The sequence below is a fragment of the Nicotiana sylvestris genome, chromosome 9, assembly GCF_000393655.2.
Source record: "Nicotiana sylvestris chromosome 9, ASM39365v2, whole genome shotgun sequence".
NCBI lineage: Eukaryota > Viridiplantae > Streptophyta > Magnoliopsida > Solanales > Solanaceae > Nicotiana > Nicotiana sylvestris.
The window spans coordinates 44,467,219-44,486,929 of NC_091065.1; the positions used below are offsets into that span (position 1 = coordinate 44,467,219).

The 19,711-nt window shown below is 40.3% G+C and overlaps 1 non-coding gene across 1 annotated transcript; it reads left to right on the forward strand.

The window, feature by feature from the left end:
- Positions 1 to 17,967: 17,967 nt before the first annotated feature.
- Positions 17,968 to 18,074, forward strand: LOC138878850 (small nucleolar RNA R71). Its single transcript, XR_011402622.1, has one exon. It is a non-coding gene; the product is annotated as a small nucleolar RNA R71 (small nucleolar RNA).
- The last annotated feature ends 1,637 nt before the right edge of the window (positions 18,075 to 19,711 follow it).

The window sequence follows — 19,711 nt, forward strand, 5'->3', positions numbered from 1 at the left end:
AGCCCTAGACTCTATATTGTTGCACTTGTCTTTTAGGATCACACATTCCCTAGACAGATCTTCCTTCTCATTGTTAATTATCTCGAACTCATCAATGAAGTCTAGCAATAGCTCAGACAACCTTTATTTGAGAAAGGAATTTAATCTTGTCTTTGAGATGAAGGATACTTACCTCTTGTTCATCATCTGATTCTCCGATGGTCATACGTGCTTGTCCATCTCCAGCTTCATCTTCTGAGTCCTCATCTGATATTTCTCCCCAAGCAGCAACCATAGCCTTTGTTGATCCTTTGTTCCTTTTTGGTTGATCCTGTTCCTTTTTCTTGTTCCTCCGTTCTGCCCTTTCCTTCTTCCACTCAATTTCCCATTGAGGACTGTTCTTGATCATGTGGTCAGTCTTGCCACATTTGTAGCAACCCTCATTGGTTTGTTTCTTAGGAACCCTTGGTTTGTGGAAGGTTGTACCTCTTGAAGAACCCTTTCCTCTCATCAGATACTTTTTGAAATCTCTTGTGATCATGGCCATTTCATCATCCTCCAAATCTGAACCTTCAGCTATTTTGAGAGCCAGACTTTTTTCCTTTTTGGGTGCATCCATTTTCATGGTTTTCCTTCTCAGTTCATAGGCAGTGAGGTTTCCAATCAGTTCATCCAGCTTGAGGGTAGAAATATTCTTTGATTCCTGAATAGCAGTGATTTTGCTTTCCCAAGTCACCGGTAAAACCCTTGTCAAGATTTTCTCAACCTTGTCTTCTTCAAGGATAATTCTCCCAAGAGATTTAAGTTCATTTGTTAGTGTTGTGAACCTTGTGTACGTCTCTTGGATAGATTCTCCTTCCTTCATACTGAAATTCTTATATTGAGAATATAGTAGTGTTCCTCTTGATCTCTTTACTTGAGGAGTTCCTTCATGAGCCACTTGTAAATTGTCCCATATTTCCTTTGCAGTAGTACAACTTTGAATCCTACTATACTCGTCTGGACCCAGTCCACACACAAGCCATTTATTAGCCTTGGCATTCTTCTCCCATTTCTTCAAATCTTCAGCAGTGCAGTAAGCTCTTGTCTTTGGCACATCCACTACTTCAACATTATTCTTTGTAGTTTCTAGAGGACCATTTGTGACTATGTCCCAGAGTTCATAATCTTCTCCTATGATGTGATCTCTCATCCTGTTCTTCCACCAAGAATAGTACTGACCATTAAAGAGTAGAGGCCTAGTAGTGGATTGTCCTTCCCAGTTCCCAGGTGGTGCACTCATTTTGATCTTTTCCTAAGGTGTTAGCCTCTTCAAGGATAACCCGCTCTGATACCAATTGATGTTTTAAGCTTCAATACTACACAAGAGGAGGGGTGATTTGTGTAGTACCCAATTTTTGCTTAACTGAACTATAGAAGAACCTGGTTCTTCTAGGTGTTCCAACTACTACTGTTTGCGGAATAAAAACAGAAAATAAAAAAAATAGAGATTTTTACGTGGAAAATACCTGGCTCAAAAGGTAAAAAAACCCATGACCTACTACTAAGTATAATTTTCCCAAACTTCCACTAAAATCACTGAGCCAAAACAACATTTACAAAAACTCTTTGTAAACCTAAGGATTAACTCTAATCCTGTTGTGGCACACAGCCTCAACTGTTGTGACACACAGCCTCAACTGTTGTGACAACTTTAAGTTAGCTATAACTTGAACACTCTAGGTACCTAATACAATTTCTTCTATGAAAGCTGAAAGGTACAACTTTAAACTACCTACTACAATTGAACTAGAATAAAAGATAGACACAATGGAACTGGTTCTTCTATCTCGTTCAAGTAGCTTCAGGAGTGCACACTCAAATCACACATAAATTGCTTGCAAAATCGCCTTGCTCTTTTGCTCTCAATTTAGTTAACTTCTGCGTATGTGCATTACCTGTAAAAGAGAACAACACTGACATTTAATAGTTTAGTAATCAGAGTTTGATTGGAACTCAATTGTTGCTCTCCTATCGTAGAAGAGTTCATGATGATCTCAAACTCTAACACTATCTTCATCCTAGATTGTATTCTCTTCATATTAGGAGACTTTCTCCCCTTATCCATATGCAACCTTTTCGATCAGATCAGGAGATATTGCTACTTGATGAGTAGGACTTATCTCCTTCACATACATCTCACATGTATAGGTTGATCATGACTGTGCTTCACAAGATGGACCTGGTCCATGACTGAGTTCTTTTTGTCATTCTTCAAAACTTCACTTGTTCTTTGTCCAACATATATTAGATAGATAGATAGGTAAAAATCTTTTTGGCTTTCAAATATACAATTGCAGAAGAAAGCTTGAAAGAAACTGCAGCCACACACCTTTTGCGTATAAATAACAACTCTAGTTTGTATATAAACTAGAAAATTACATGTGCCAACATATGAATTACATTATTAAATGGTTAACCAACCAGTTACTTAGGCATACCAATCACCATGGAGTTACTCCTGTATAGGTGACTCTGTTTTTGTAGAGGCCTTCATGAGATGTTCTGGTTGTATAGTAACCTGGATATTAACCAGATCAATTGATTAAGAATTTAACTATTTAAATCTATGTTGGACTTATGAGGCTCCATTGATTCACCCTCAATGGCTACGGGTAAGGAACAATAGTTCTGAGTTTAACGTCGCTTGCTCGACTTATTAATTGTAGACTTCATCAATCTATCAAAATGACAAATGGTTGTTGCTCAAAATGCCCTCCAAAATATAATTTTAACCTGTGACCATTTACCTTAAATTTGTCTCCTCCATTGGTTTGTTGAATTTCAATTGCTCCGTATGGAGTAACATCTGTAACATTGTAAGGACCCGTCCACCTGGATTTTAATTTTTCTTGAAATAGCCTGAGTCTACTGTTGTGTAGAAGTACATGATCTCCAATTTTAAAAGTTTTCTGTCGGATTAAATTGTAGTGCCATTTTTTTAATTTTTTTTTAAAATTTTGGCATTTTCATAGGCTTCTAATCTGAGTTCTTCCAATTCCTTCACCTGAGAAAATCTATTTTTACCAGTAAAGGTTAATTCAAAGTTTAATGCTTTCAACGCCCAAAAAGCTTTGTGTTATAATTTAACTGGAAGATGACAAGTTTTTCCAAAGACTAATCGATATGGAGACATACCAATTGGTGTTTTAAATGCCGTTTAATATGCCCATAGTGTGTCATCTTTATTTGAAGCCCAGTCTTTTCTGGAGATTCCAACAGTTTTTTCAAGTATTCTTTTTAATTCACGGTTAGAAACCTCACTTGCCCTTGTGTTTGAGCATGGTATGGTGTTCCTGTTTTGTGAGTCACACTATATTTTGACAATAATGCTGAAAATTGTCTATTCATGAAATGAGACCCTTGGTCACTAATGATGACTCGTGGTATATCAAACCTGGTAAAAATATTTTTCTTGAGAAAATTGCACACAGTTTGAGCATCATTTTTCCTTGTTGGGATGGCTTCAACCCATCTTGAAACATAATCCACAGCCACAAGGATATATTCAAAAGAATGAGATGAAGGAAAGGACTCATGATATCTATTCCCCAGACATCAAATATTTCACATACATGTATCGATTACAATGGCATCTCATCTCTCTTAGTGATATTGCCTATTCTTTGACACCTGTCACACTGTGCAACGTAGGCACGAGCGTCCTTAAAAAGTGTTGGCCAGAAAAATCCAACCTCTAGAACTTTAAAGGCAGTTCGATTTGCTGCATAATGTCCTCCAACTGCTCCATCATGACAATAATACAAAATTTTTATCATTTCTTCTTCTGGTACACACCTTCTGATAATATTATCTGCACAAATTTTAAACAAGTAAGGGTCATTCCACAAATAATATTTAGCATTAGATATCAACTTTTTCCTCTGTTGGTAAGTGAGATTTTGGGGTGTCCATTTTCCAACCAAGTAATTTGCAATATCTGCAAACCAGGGTGGTTGAGTCACAACTGAGTTGATAGAAAAAATATGTTCATCAGGAAACTCTTCTTTTATATCACATAACTCAAGTGGGGGGTTCTCTAATCTGGACAAATGGTCAGCTACCCGATTCTCTATTCTCTTTTTATCTTTTATTTCGAGCTCAAATTCTTGGAGAAGTAAAATCCATCTTAACAATCTAGGTCGCGCATCTTTTTTTTCTAAGAGGTATTTTATAGTTGCATGATCAGTAAAAACAGTGACCTTGGTTCCTATCAGATAGGAACGAAACTTATCAATTGCAAATACAACTGCTAGTAGTTCTTTTTCAGTCGTGACATAATTTAGTTGAGACTCATTCATTGTCCTGCTGGCATAGTAAATTGGACGAAAAATCTTATCTTTTCTCTGGCCTAAAACAGCTCCAACAGCTGTATCACTAGCATCACACATGACCTCAAAAGGTTGGTTCCAATCAGGGGACACAACTATAGGGGCAGTTGATAATTTTTATTTAAGGGTGTCAAAGGCTTTCATACAATCACCTAAAAATTCAAACTTAACATCTTTCATTAAAAGATTAGTCAGCAGTTTTGAAATCTTTGAAATTTTTTTTATGAACCGTCTGTAAAAACCTGTATGACCTAGAAAGCTTCTAATTCCTTTAATAGTAGTGGGAGGGGGTAATCCTGCTATAAGATTAATATTAGCCTTATCAACTTCTATCCCTTTAGCAGTGATTTTATGTCCTAAAACAATTCCCTCAGTAACCATAAAATGATATTTTTCCCAATTAAGAGTTAAGTTTGTCTCTTCACATCTCTTATAACTAAGGTTAAATGGTGAAGACAATCCTCAAAACCCTTGCCGAAGAGTGTAAAATCATCCATGAAAATTTCAAGAAATTTTTCAGTCATGTCAAAAAATTTTGCTGACATGCAATGCTGAAATGTGGCAGTAGCATTGCACAAACCAAATGACATTCTCCTATATGCATATGTTCCATGAGGACATGTGAAAGTTGTCTTATCATGATCTTCTGGTGCGATTGGTATCTGGTTATACCCTGAATAGCCATCAAGAAAACAATAAAACCCATATCCTGCAATTCTTTCTAACATTTGATCAATAAATGGCAAAGGAAAGTGATCTTTTCTAGTGACATCATTAAGACGTCTATAATCTATACAGACTCTCCATCCTGTGACGGTCCTGGTAGGTATTAGTTCATTATTTTTATTTTTTATCGCTGTCATACCTCCCTTTTTTGGTACTACCTGAACAGGACTTACCCAAGGGCTGTCTGAAATAGGGTAAATAATACCTTCCGCCAAAAGCTTTACAATCTCCTTTTTTACCACTTCCTGCATTGCTGGTTTTAATCTTCTTTGGAGTTGGACTATCGGTTTGTATTTATCCTTCATGAGGATTCTATGCGTACAAATTGCTGGATTAATCCCTTTGATATATTCTACAGTCCATCCCAAGGCTTCTTTGTGTGCTTTTAATACTTCAATCAATCTTTCTTCCTGTTTTGTAGTTAGAGAAGATGAAATAATTATAGGGAATAACTCATGCTCAAGATAGACATATTTCAAATGAGAAGGGAGAGTTTTGAGTTCAATTTTTGGTTGAACTTTTTCTAATGGCGTGCCTCCTTCCTCATAATCTTTTTCCAATAATTTTGCATCATTTATGATAGTCGGATCTTCATCCTGTGTGGTGCCAGATTTGGCCAAACATCTTTCCATTGAGTCAGAAATTAATTGATCATCTTTGAATTCATCTGTAAGATTATTAATCATGTCAATTGAAAAGCATGAAGATGATGTATCATTTTCTGAGAATCTTAGTATCTTTTGCATATCGAAAATAACTCTTTCTTCATCAACTCTTAAAATTAGTTGTCCTTGATGGACATTTATGATTGCCCTGCCTGTTGCAAGAAATGGTCTACCCAAAAACACTCCTTCATTTCAAGCACTATGAAATCTACAGGAAAAATAAATTTATCTACTCTTACAAGCACATTTTCAATTATTCCCTTTGGTCTCTTGGTACTTTGATCAGCAAATTGAAGTGAAACACCTGTGTCTTTCATTTCACCAAGATCTAATTTTTTAAAAATAGAAAATGGCATCAAATTTATTGAAGCTCCAGAATCACAAAGTGCTTTTTCAATGTATACTCCTCCCAGAGTACATGGAATGGTAAAACTACCTGTGTCACCGAGTTTTTGTGGTAGCTTATTTTGAAGTATAGTACTGCATTTTTCAATATGCATTACCACAGAAACTTCTTCCAATTTCCTTTTGCTTGATAAAATTTCTTTCAAAAATTTGGCATATGAAGGCATTTACAATAAAGCATCAGTAAAAAGAATGTGTCACGACCATGGTTCACCCTCCGTGAACCATCGTGACGGCACCTAGTCTCTACGACTAGGTAAGCTTAATTTACGGAAGAAAAACCAAAATTTTGCGGAATTAAACAATTTCAAACAGAAATAAAATAGCAATAGTGTTTAAATGTGTCACTCGGCTTACACCATGTTTAACTCTCAATACCAGCACATGAATCCAAGACCCAAAAACCCACGAATCCCAAGCTAAAATCAATACTATATAACTCTAACTCTGGAATGTCTAATAAGAACAGAAAAGTACAGAAGGGCTAAATACTAAAAGCAAGAATAGAAAGGGACTTCTCGGTTTGCGAAAGCGGCAGATGTACCTCAAAGTCTCTAGAGCAGTCGCCTCCCTCAAGGATAGTAGGCCTGATCAGCGGTACCTGGATCTGCACATGAAAGACATGCGCAGAAGGGCATGAGTACTCCACAGCGGTACTCAGTAAGTGCCAAGCCTAACCTCGGTTGGGTAGTGACGAGGAAGGTTAGGGCCCTACTGAGGTTAAACGAATATAAAGATCAACATTATAGGACAGTACAGTATAAATAAGTACGGCAGTAAAATAACATAGGATATACAGAACAACAACAATTATACATAACACGGTAAACATGGAAAGGAAATACAGCTCAACACCATTAGTAACAATCGGGGATCTCCTAGGATACCGTCCTATAGTCCCATCTTTACATATCCAGTGAATCTCCCGGGATACCGTCCCGTAGTCCTTCATATATATGTCTGAAGGATCTCCCGGGATCCCGTCCCGTAGTCCAACTCATAGTGCGCGGGGATCTACTAGAATCCCGTTCTGTAGTCCCAAATGTAAATACCCAGTACTGGGAGAATCTACCGGGTGCATTCCCGTAGTTCCATATAACGGTGCAGGGGGATCTACCGGGAATCTAACCCGTAATCCCAAAGTAAATATGTAGGGGGATCTACCGGGAATCTAACCGTAGTCCCAAAGTAAACAGACAAGGGGGAGCTACCGAAATCCCACATCCGTAGTCCCAAAATAAATATACAGCAGCAGCAGGAAGATAAACAGAAATAGCAAAATTCATATTAAGGCAATAAGTGATTCTATCCTAGCATGCTGCACATAATTCAAGTAAGGCAGGTTAAATCAAATGAAGCAATTAAGTCACTTACACATGCTTTCCTAAGCTAACAACATGCTTAATAGTGCAAGTAATAGAAACAGGAAAGGAAACGTACTAGTAAGCACTTAAAGAAAACCGAATTTCCAACAATTAGCACAAGTATGCACTCGTCACCTCACGTACAAGGCATTTCAATTACCAAATATATCAATCCTGAGAGGAAGGTTCCCCACACAAGGTTAGACAAGTCACTTAGCTCGAACCGGCTCAAAATCAACCCAATACCACGTCTTTGCCACAAGTACTCGACTCTAAATGGCCCAAATCTATTCAATTCAATTGCATAATGTAAATAACGCTTCAAGTAACCGATTCTACAATTAAATTCTAATACACGAAATTATGTAAAATGAACAAAACGCCCCTTAGGCCCATATCTTGAAATCGGGTGAAATTTACATTTTCAGAAACCTCGTACTCTCACGAGTCTATACATAACAAGAACACTAAAATCGGAGTCCAAATGACCCCTAAAATCCTCAATTAAAGGCCTCTTAAACTCAAGCCTAATTACCCATTTTTCCCAAATTTCTCACAACTAATTAGGTCTTTAATCACATAAAACAAGCTATGAAGTCAAGGACGTTACCTCCAAGTGATTCCCCTTTGTTTTCCTCAAAAATCTCTCTCAAAAGCTTCAAACCCAGATGAAAATGGTAAAAGAATCCCTCAAATTCTCGAAGGCAACTATTTATATGTTCTTCCCAGCGATTTCCACATTTGCGGACCTAGGACTGCATCTGCGGTCCCGCTTCTGTGGACACAACGTTGCATCTATGACTTTCATTAAAATGCCAGCTTCTGCATCTGCGGACCTCTAACCGTAGGATTAGTTCCGCTTCTGCGAGCCCTTCACCGCATCTGCGGTTCCTGTGGAATTGACACAAAGTCGCTTCTTACCAGAAGACCAGCTGATGCAGCAACTTCAACTCCAAAATTTCCTCCGTTAACCATCCGAATTCATCCCGAGGTCCCCGGGACCTCAACCAAAGGCATCATCATATCCTAAAACCTTATTCAAACTTGTAAAAATCTTCAAAACACCTCAAACAACATCAAAACAACCAAAACACATCGGATTCAAGCCTAAGTTTCTAAAATCTTCCGAATTCCGCTTTCAATCAAAAACCCAACCAAAACACGTCCGAATGACCTAAAATTTTGCACACACATCCCAAATGACACAACGGAACTACTACAACTCTCGGAATTCCATTCCGGCCCTCAGATTAAAATCTCACTATCAAACCAGAAACTTCCAAAATTCTATTTTCGGCATTTCAAGCCTAAATTAGCTACGGACCTCCAAAATACAATTCGAACACGCTCCTGACCCCGAAATCACCCAACGAAGCTAACGGAACCATCAGATTTCCATTCCGATGTCGTCTCCACACTGTTCCGACTACGGTCACTTTTCCAACAATTGAGCTCTCATTTAGGGACTAAGTGTCCCAAAACTCTCCGAAACTCAAAACCAAACATCCCGGCAAATCAAAATAGCAGAATAAACTTGGGGATAGCAGTTAATAGGGGAGCGTTAATTCTTAAGACAACTGGCCGGGTTGTCACATCCTCCTACACTTAAATATTTATTCGTCCTCGAACGAGCATAGAGACATACCTGAAGTAATGAAAAGATGAGATTAACGGCTGCGCATATCCTGCTCGGTCTCCCAGGTCGCCTCCTCGACCAACTGACCCCGCCATTGAACCTTCACTGATGCAATGTTCTTTGACCTCAGCTTTCTAACCTACTTGTCCAATATTGCCACTGGCTCCTCAATATAAGATAGATCCTTGTCCAATTGGATTGAACTGAAATCCAACTCGTGCGATGGATCACCGTGATACCTCCGGAGCATCGAAACATGAAACACCGGATGAACTCCTGCCAAGCTGGGAGGTAAGGCAAGTTTATAAGCAACCTCCCCAACACGCCTCAATATCTCAAAAGGACCAATAAACCTCGGACTCAACTTCCCTTTCTTCCCGAATCTCATAACGCCCTTCATAGGCAAAACCCAAAGCAGAACCCGCTCTCCAACCATATAGGAAACATCACGAACCTTCCGGTCCGCGTAACTCTTCTGTCTGGACTGGGCTGTACGGAGCCTATCCTGAATCACCTTAACCTTCTCCAAAGCATCCTGAACTAAGTTTGTGCCCAATAGTCTGGCCTCACCCGGCTCAAACCAACCCACCGGGGATCTATACCGTCTCCCATATAAAGCCTCATACGGTGCCATCTGAATGCTAGGCTGATAGCTGTTGTTATAAGAAAACTCCGCCAATGGTAAGAACTGATCCCAAGACCCTCCATACTCAATCACACATGTACGGAGCATATCCTCAAGAATCTGAATAGTGCGCTCAGACTGTCCGTCCGTCTGAGGGTGAAATGTTGTACTCAACTCCACTCGAGTACCCAACTCATGCTAAACGGCTCTCCAGAACCGTGATGTGAACTGAGTACCTCTATCTGAAATGATGGAAATTGGAATACCATGCAGACGAACAATCTCCCGGATATAGATCTCCGCCAGACACTCCGAGAAATAAGTAGTACATACAGGAATAAAGTGAGCGGAGTTGGTCAGTCGATCCACAATCAGCCAAATAGAATCAAACTTCCTCAACATTCGCGGGAGCCTAACTACAAAGTCCATAGTGATCCGCTCCCACTTCCACTCCAGAATCTCTATCTGCTGAAGCAACCCGCCCGGTCTCTGGTGCTCATACTTCACCTGCTGACAGTTGAGACACCGAGCTACGAATCCAATTATATCTTTCTTCATTCGCCTCCACTAATAGTGTTGTCTTAAATCCTGATACATCTTCGAGGTACCCAGATGAATGGAATACCGCAAGCTATGGGCCTCCTCTAGAATCAACTCTCGAAGACCATCAACATTGGGTACACAAATCCGACCCTGCATCCTCAATACCCCATCATCACCAATAGTCACCTCTCTGGCATCACCGTGTTGAACCTTGTCCTTGAGGACAAGCAAATGAGGGTCATCATATTGCCACTCCCTGATACGATCAAATGAGGAAGACCGAGAAACCACGCAAGCTAGAACCTGACTGGGCTCCGAAAGATCCAATCTCACAAACTGGCTAGCTAAGGCCTGAACATCCATCGCCATAGGCCTCTCCGATGCTGGTAAATAAACCAAACTCCTCAAACTCTCTGCCCGGCGACTCAAAGCATTGGTCACCACATTGGCCTTGCCTGGGTGGTACAAAATAGTGATACCATAGTCCTTTAGCAACTCTAACCACCTCATCTGGCACAAATTTAGATCCTTTTGCTTGAACAAGTGTTGCAAGCTCTGATGGTCAGTATAAATCTCACAAGGCACACTATATAAGTAATGGCGCCAAATCTTCAAGGCGTGAACAATGGAAGCTAACTCAAGGTCGTGAACAGGGTAGTTCTTCTCATGTATCTTCAACTGTCTAGACGCGTAGGCAATCATCCTACCGTCCTGCATCAGCACCGCTTCGAGGCCAACCCTTGAGGCATCACAATAGACCGCATAAGACCCCGAACCTATATGCAGTATCAAAATTGGGGTTGTGGTCAAAGCTGTCTTGAGCTTCTGAAAGCTCGCCTTACACTCCTCCATCCACTGAAACGGAGCACCCTTCTGGGTCAACCTGGTCATAGGGGCTGCAATCGATGAAAATTCCTCCACAAAACGACAGTAGTGGCCCGCCAAACCAAGGTAACTGCGGATCTTGGTAGCTGAGGATGGTCTGGGCCAACTCTGCACGGCCTCTATCTTCTTCGGACCCACCTGAATACCCTCAGTTGATACCACGTGGCCTAAGAATGCCACTGAATCCAAACAAAACTCACATTTCGAGAATTTAGCATAGAGCTTCTTCTCTCTCAAAGTCTGAAGCATGGTCCTCAGGTGCTGCTCATGATCTTCCCGACTCCGGGAATACACCAGAATATCATCAATAAAGACAATGATGAACAAGTCAAGATACGGCCGGAACACACTGTGCATCAAATGCATAAAGGCTGCTGGGGTATTGGTCAGCACAAATGACATGACAAGGAACTCGTAATGACCATACCGAGTCTTAAAAGCAGTCTTTAGGATATCGGGCTCCGGAATCTTCAACTGATGGTAACCTGAGTGCAAATCAATCTTAGAAAACACCCATGCGCCCTGAAGCCGATCAAACAAATCATCAATACGATGCAAAGGATAACGATTATTCACTGTAACCTTGTTCAACTGGCGATAATCACCCATCCTTTTTCTTCACAAACAAGACAGGAGCACCCCAAGGTGATACACTGGGCCGAATAAAACCCTTATCAAGCAATTCCTGTAACTAATCCTTCAACTCAGGAGGAGCCATACGGTACGGAGGGATAGAAATGGGCTGAGTGCCCGACAACAGATCAATGCCAAAATCAATATCTCTATCAGGAGGCATGCCTGGAAGGTCAGCTGGAAACACATCGAGAAAATCCCGTACTACTGGAACTGAATCAACTGAAGGGGTATCAATACTGACATCTCTCACATAAGCTAAATACGCGTCATACCCCTTCTCAACCATACGCTAAGCTTTAAGAAAAGAAATAACTCTACTGGGAGTGTAATCTAAAGTACTTCTCCACTCAACACGTGGTACACCTAGCATAGCCAGTGTCACGGTTTTGGCGTGACAATCAAGAATAGCATAATGGGGTGACAACCGGTCCATGCCCAAGATACTATCAAAATCAACCATGCTGAGTAATAATAGATCGACTCTAGTCTCAAAACCACTAAGAGCAACCAAACACGACCAATAAATACGGTCCACAACAAGAGAATCTCCCACAGGAGTAGAAATATAAATGGGGGAACTCAAAGAATCCCGAGATACACCCAAATGCGGAGCAAAATAAGAAGACACATAAGAGTAAGTAGAGTCTGGATCGAATAGAACCAATGCATCTCTGTGGCAAACCAATATAATACCTGTGATGACAGAATCAGAGGCAACAACCTCGATACGAGCAGGAAGGGCATAGTATCTGGCCTGGCCTCCCCCTCTATAGTGACCTCTACCTCCTCAACCTCCACCTCTAGCTGGCTGAGCAGGTGGGGTGGCAACTGGAGTTGTAACCATAGCCTGAGAACTCTAGGGGGCACGTTGTGGCTGAGAAGTCTGTAGAGGTGCACCCTTCCCAAGTCGATCTATATGACGTGTGTTACCATACTCAAAACAAGCTCTGAGAGGACATGGTGCCTGTGACTAGCTAGGGCCAGGTCTGCTGGACTGACCTCTAAAAGCACCCTGCGCAGGAGGCGCACTAGAAACCGGTGGTGCATAATAAGGCTCCCGAGGTCTAGGAGGAGCTGGAGCACTACTGGCTATTGGAAGAGCTGAATAAACAGGGCGACTCATATAACCCCTACCATGACGACCTGCAGCTGGGGTACGGGCACCAGAATAATGGCCTGACTCTCGAGGCCTCTTGGCCTCCCTCTCCTCTCTCTCCCTAGCATGCATACCCTCGATCCTCCTACTCACGAGCCATGCTAGATCTGATGTTGGGAATAAGGCCCTCAATAAACCGGCGAACCCTCTCGCAGACAGTAGAAACCAAGGCTAGCGCATGCATAGCCAAACTGGTATAACGAATAGCATACTCTGAGACAGTCATAGCGCTCTGGCAAAAATGCTCAAACTCTATGCGCCATGCGTCCTTGAGGCTCTGAGGAACATACTCTCTCAGGAACAGATCTGAAAACTGAGTCCAAGTTAGTGAAGCAGCATCATCTAGACTGTCTAACTCAAAGGTGCGCCACCACTCATAGGCGGCTCCTCGAAGCTGAAAGGTAGTGAAAGAAACCCCGCTCGATCCTGAGATACCCATGGTACAGAGAATGCGGTAACACTCATCAAGAAATACCAGAGCATCCTCCGATGCTAGACCACTAAATAAAGGGGGCTTGTACTTCTTGAACCTCTCAAGCCTCAACTACTCATCCTCGGAAGCCACTGCCTTGTCCTCGGGCTGAACTGGCACTGCAGGCGGCACAGGAATAATCTCAGGGACCTGCTCAACATGCACTCGCTGCTCAGGAGTGCGGGCGGCGGGGGTCTGTGCTCCTCCCCCGGCCTGATACGTAGCTGCAGCAAGGGGAAGCAACCCTGCTTGAGCCAAGGTGGTGTACATGCTCATGAATTGTGCCAAAGTCTCTTAAAGAGCTGGAGTGGTAGTAGCAGTAGGCGTGTCAGGTGCCTGGACTCCGGCTGGATCCGCTGGTGGTACCTCGGCGGTAGCTCGCGCAGGTGCTCTGGCTGTAATGCGTGCACGTCCTCGGCCTCTACCCCAGCCCTTGCCTCTGACGGCTGCAGTAGGGGGTGCAGGTGATTGATCATCTCGAGTAGCACGTGTCCTCACCATCTATGAGAGAATAGAAGACAGAAGTTTAGAATTGTGATGTCAAAATATCGCACGACAAGGAAATCAAATGAAGTGGAAATTTTCCTACCAGTTACATAGCCTCTCGTAGATAAGTACAGACGTCTCCATACCGATCAACGAGACTCTAATAAACCAGCTTGTGATTCCTGACTCCTATGAACCTAGAGCTCTGATACTAACTTATCACGACCCCGGTTCGCCCCTCATGAACCATCGTGATGGCCCCTAGTCTTTACGACTAGGTAAGCCTAATTTGCGGAAGAAAAATCAAAATTTTGCGGAAGTAAACAATTTAAAAAAGAAATAAAATAGCAACAGTATTTAAATGTGCCGCTCGGCTTACACCATGTGTAACTCTGAATACCAGTACATGAATCCAAGACCCGGAAACCCATGAATCACAAACTAAGATCAATACTACATAGCTCTAACTCCGGAATGTCTAATAAGAACAGTAAAGTACAGAAGGGCTAAATACTAAAAGCAAGAATAGAAAGGGACTTCTCGGTCTGCGGACGCGGCAGATTTACCTCAAAGTCTCTAGAGCAGTCGCCTCCCTCAAGGATAGTAGGCCTGATCAGCGGTACCTGGATCTGCACATGAAAGACATGCGCAGAAGGGCATGAGTACTCCACAGCGGTACTCAGTAAGTGCCAAGCCTAACCTCGGTTGGGTAGTGACGAGGAAGGTCAGGGCCCTATTGAGGTTACACGAATATAAAGATCAATAGTATAGGACAGAATAGTATAAATAAGTATGGCAGTAAAATAACACAGGATATACAGAACAACAATAATTATACAGAACACGGTAAACATGGAAAGGAAATACAGCTCAACACCAATAGTAACAATCGGGGATCTCCCAGGATACCGTCCTATAGTCCTATTTTTACATATCTAGTGAGTCTCACGGGATACCGTCCTGTAGTCCATCATATATATGTCCGAAGGATCTCCTGGGATCCCGTACCGTAGTCCAACTCATAGTGCGTGGGGATCTACCGGAATCCCATTTCGAAGTCCCAAATGTAAATACCCAGTACTAGGAGAATCTACCGGGTGCACTCCCGTAGTTCCATATAACGGTGCAGGAGGATCTACCGGGAATCTAACCCGTAATCCCAAAGTAAATATGTAGGGGGATCTACCGGGAATCTAACCGTAGTCCCAAAGTAAATAGACAAGGGGGAGCTACCGAAATCCCACATCTGTAGTCCCAAAATAAATATACAGTAGCAGCAGGAAGATAAATAGAAATGGCAAAATTCATATTAAGGCAATAAGTGATTCTAGCCTAGCATGATGCACATAATTCAAGTAAGGGAGTTTAAATCAAATGAGCAATTAAGTCACTTAGACATGCTTTCCTAAGCTAACAACAGGCTAAATAGTGCAAGTAATAGAAACAGGAAAGGAAACATACTAGTAAGTACTTAAAGAAAACCGGATTTCCAACAATTAGCACAAGTACGCACTCGTCACCTTATGTACAAGGCATTTCAATCACCAAATATACCAATCCTAAGGGGAAGGTCCCCACACAAGGTTAGACAAGGCACTTACCTCGAACCAGCTCAAAATCAACCCAACACCACGTCTTTGCCACAAGTACTCGACTCCGAATGACCCAAATTTATTCAATTCAATTGCATAATGTAAATAACTCTTCAAGTAACTGATTCTACAATTAAATGCTAAGCTAATACGCGAAATTATGTAAAATGACCAAAACATCCCTCGGGCCCACATCTTAGAATCGGGTGAAATTTACATTTTCAGAAACCTCGTACTCTCACGAGTCTATACATAACAATAACACTAAAATCGGAGTCCAAATGACCCCTCAAATCCTCAATTAAAGGCCTCTTAAACTCAAGCCCTAATTACCCATTTTTCCCAAATTTCTCACCAATCATTAGGTCTTTAATCATATAAAACGAGTTATGAAGTCAAGGACGTTACCTCCAAGTGATTCCCCTTTGTTTTCCTCAAAAATCTCTCTCAAAAGCTTTAAACCCGGATGAAAATGGTGAAAGAATCCCTCAAATTCGCGAAGGCAGCTATTTATATGTTATGCCCAGCGATTTCCGCATTTGTGGACCTGGGACCGCATCTGCGGTCCCGCTTCTGCAGACATAATGTCACATCTGTGACTTTCATTAAAATGCCAGCTTCCGCATCTGCAGACCTCTAACCGCAGGAGCAGTTCTACTTCTGCGAGCCCTTCACCGCATCTACGATTCATGTGGAATTGACACAAAGTCGCTTCTGCGGCACCGCATTTGCAGTCCCCAAACCGCAGATGCGAAAATACCAGAAGACCAGTTGTTGCAGCAACTTCAACTCAAAAATTTCCTCCGTTAACCATCTAAATTCATCTCGAATTCCCCGGGACCTCAACCAAAGGCATCAACATATCCTAAAACCTTATTCAAACTTGTACAAATCTTCAAAACACCTCAAACAACAGCAAAACAACCAAAACACATCGGATTCAAGCCTAAGTTTCTAAAATCTTCCGAAATCCGCTTTCGAACAAAAACCTAACCAAAACACGTCTGAATGACCTAAAATTTTGCACACACATCCCAAATGACACAATAGAACTACTGCAACTCTCGGAATTCCATTCCGTCCCTTGGATAAAAATCTCACTATCGAACAGGAAACTTCCAAAATTCAAATTTTGGTATTTCAAGCCTAAATTAGCTATGAACCTTCAAAACACAATCCAAACACGCTCCTAACCCCGAAATCACCCAGCGGAGCTAACTGAACCATCAGATTTCCATTTCGAGCCGTCTCCAAACTGTTCCAACTACGGTCACTTTTCCAACACTTAAGCTCTCATTTAGGGACTAAGTATCCCAAAACTCTTCGAAACTCAAAACCGAACATCCTGGAAAATCAAAATAATAGAATAAACTTGGGTCATCATAGAATGTTAATGTGAATTTGTTTTAAAATCTCCAAAAACTTTGCAAATTGATTATCCAACTTTTCTCTTTTCATATTTTGTGGGAAGGGAATTGTAACAGGGAAAGAAGTCAAATTTTTAGTATTTTTTCTTCTTTTTTCTTGGCTTCTTTCTCTTCTGATGGTTGAGAGGGTGTCTCAACATTCTCACCCTTGCCTACCTGTTGTTCTGATTGATTCTTTTCTTATTTGTTTGCATAGGGTTCATCAAGAGTCATACCTGACCATAAGGCAATGGCCTTAAGGTGTTATTTTGGATTTTTCTCTGTATTGCTCGGTAAAGGACCTTGAATCTTTTTAGACACAAGAGTTGCTAATTGGCTTAACTGAATTTCAAGATTTTTTAGAGCTGAATTTTGACTTTCCATTTTTTCATCAGTAACCTTAATGTACTTGTACAAAAGGTCATCAAGACTTGGATGGCCTTGTTGAGGCCTTTGCTGATATGAAGTTGCTTGCTGATAAGCCCTGAAATTTTGTTGTCCATGATTTTGATTTTGATATCCGGGTGGACTCTGTACCTGTTGCTTTTGGTAGTTTTGAGAGTTTTCAGCACCATTTGCATTACTCTATTGAAATCCTAGATTTTTTTGTGCTAATGGACTTCCAAAAGGATACGGCTTGTATTCGATGACATTGACTTGTTCATCATTTTGATTGGTTGCTTGACATTCGTGGTTTAGATGGTTTCCTCCACACAAGTCACAAGTCTCAGACTGGCTTGGTTTCCATGTATTTACTTGAAAAGATTCAAATTTTTGTGCCAAAGAAACAATCTATCGTGTTAGTGTATTTATAGCATCCACCTGATTTACTGTAGCAACTTTCTTAATGATTACACGCTCAGATGGCCACTGTATGACATTTTCAGAAATTTCATTAAGTAATTGCAATGCTTCTTCTATGGTTTTTCCCATTATGAAACCTCCTACAACTGCATCTATTACATTTCTAGAAGATGGTTTCAAACCATGATAAAAAATATACAACTGCATATGTTCAGGAATGTCATGATGTGGACATTTCCTTAACATTGTTTTCAATCTTTCCCAAGCTTGATAAACTGACTCAGTGTCAGTCTGCAAGAAGTTAGATATATCCTATCTTAACTTTGTTGTTTTAGCAGGGGGAAAATATTTATTTAAAAAGTTCTGAGTCATTTGGTCCCATGTGGTAATAGACCCTTGCGGCAAACTTCGTAACCAAGTTTGGCCTCTCCTTTTAAAGAAAAAGGAAATATCCTTAACTTAATTTCTTCAGGAGGTACTCCATTATACGTTGCGGTTTCAACCAATTCTAAAAAGTCAATTAAATGACTATGTGTATCTTCACTTAGATCATCAGTGAAAATGCAAGATTGTTGAATTGTTTGAATCAGGCCTGTCCTGATTTCAAAGTTATTGGCTGCTACTGGAGGTTTCTGACACTAGATTCACAGTTAAAGCGATCAGGTCTAGCATAATCCCTTCGGATTCTATTTGCTGGTCTTGGCGCCACTTCATCAAACTGCTCCTCTACATGAGCTGGTGGTGGAATTTGTAGTGGATTGTTATCATCTTCTAATTGGTGCTCCATTCTGTTACAAGTTATATTTTGAGACGATATTTGTCCTTTCCTGCACAATCGCAAAGTTTTTTCAATTTCAGGATCGTAATTGGCCAACTCTTTTGCAGAAGAGCGGGTCATAAACTATCTGAAATTAAAGTAAAATAAAGACAGTTCATAAAATAGTAATAGATAGTTTTAAAAATGAATTAAAAAAATAGTACGATAATATTATAGTTAACTAAAATAGTAAGTTGTAACTAACCATCAAAAGAAATAATATAATACTAATTATATTATATGAAAAAATCAATAATAAATCAAGTATGTTGAAGGATTAAAGTACTTTCAATTAAAAAAAAGTTGAATAAAATAGTAAAAGTAATAGTTATAATAATAATATAGAATAGTCCAAATGATACTTTTAGAATTAGAATAGTAAAAACAAGTAGTTACAATTATAATAATAATAATAATAATAATAATAAAATATACTTAAAATGACAAATAAAAAAAATGAGATTGTGAATCACAAAACTAATATATTATACTATTATATAGATGTTAGTACTAACAGTAATAATATAATAATAAAATATAAAATAAAGTAGGTTGAAGTACTAACTATGAGGGATTTCTTTTTTTCTTTTTTTATATGCTTTTTTAAAATATTATATAGAATTGCTCCTAATAATAGTAACAACTATGATAGTAGTATGTAGGAGATAACATTTTTAAGGAAGAATTAACAATAATAATAAATTCTCAAATTGGTAATAAAATATTTAATATGAAGTAGATGTGTGTCAATCCCCAACAGTCATGACCCAAAATCCACTAAGGGTCGTGATGGCGCCAGACACCACTGTCAGGCAAGCCAACCAAAATACTTAATTAAATTCTCAGTTTAACAATTTTGAAAACTGTGATTTTCCTTCAATTTTACCAGAAAAAGATAATCGTTTCAAATCAAATATGAATGTTAAGAAGTTAATACAAGATACCGTATAATCATCCAGAACCCGATGTCATAAGTGCATGAGCATTTACTAGGAATGAAATAAAATACAGTAATTGTCCGGAATAGAAATGGACAGAAATGAAAACACAGTACAATACTCTGAAGGAGACTCTGCTGGCTACGGTCGTCTCGATAAATGCAACTCACCTAAGTCTCTGTATCAACCATGCCGCTATGCCCCTA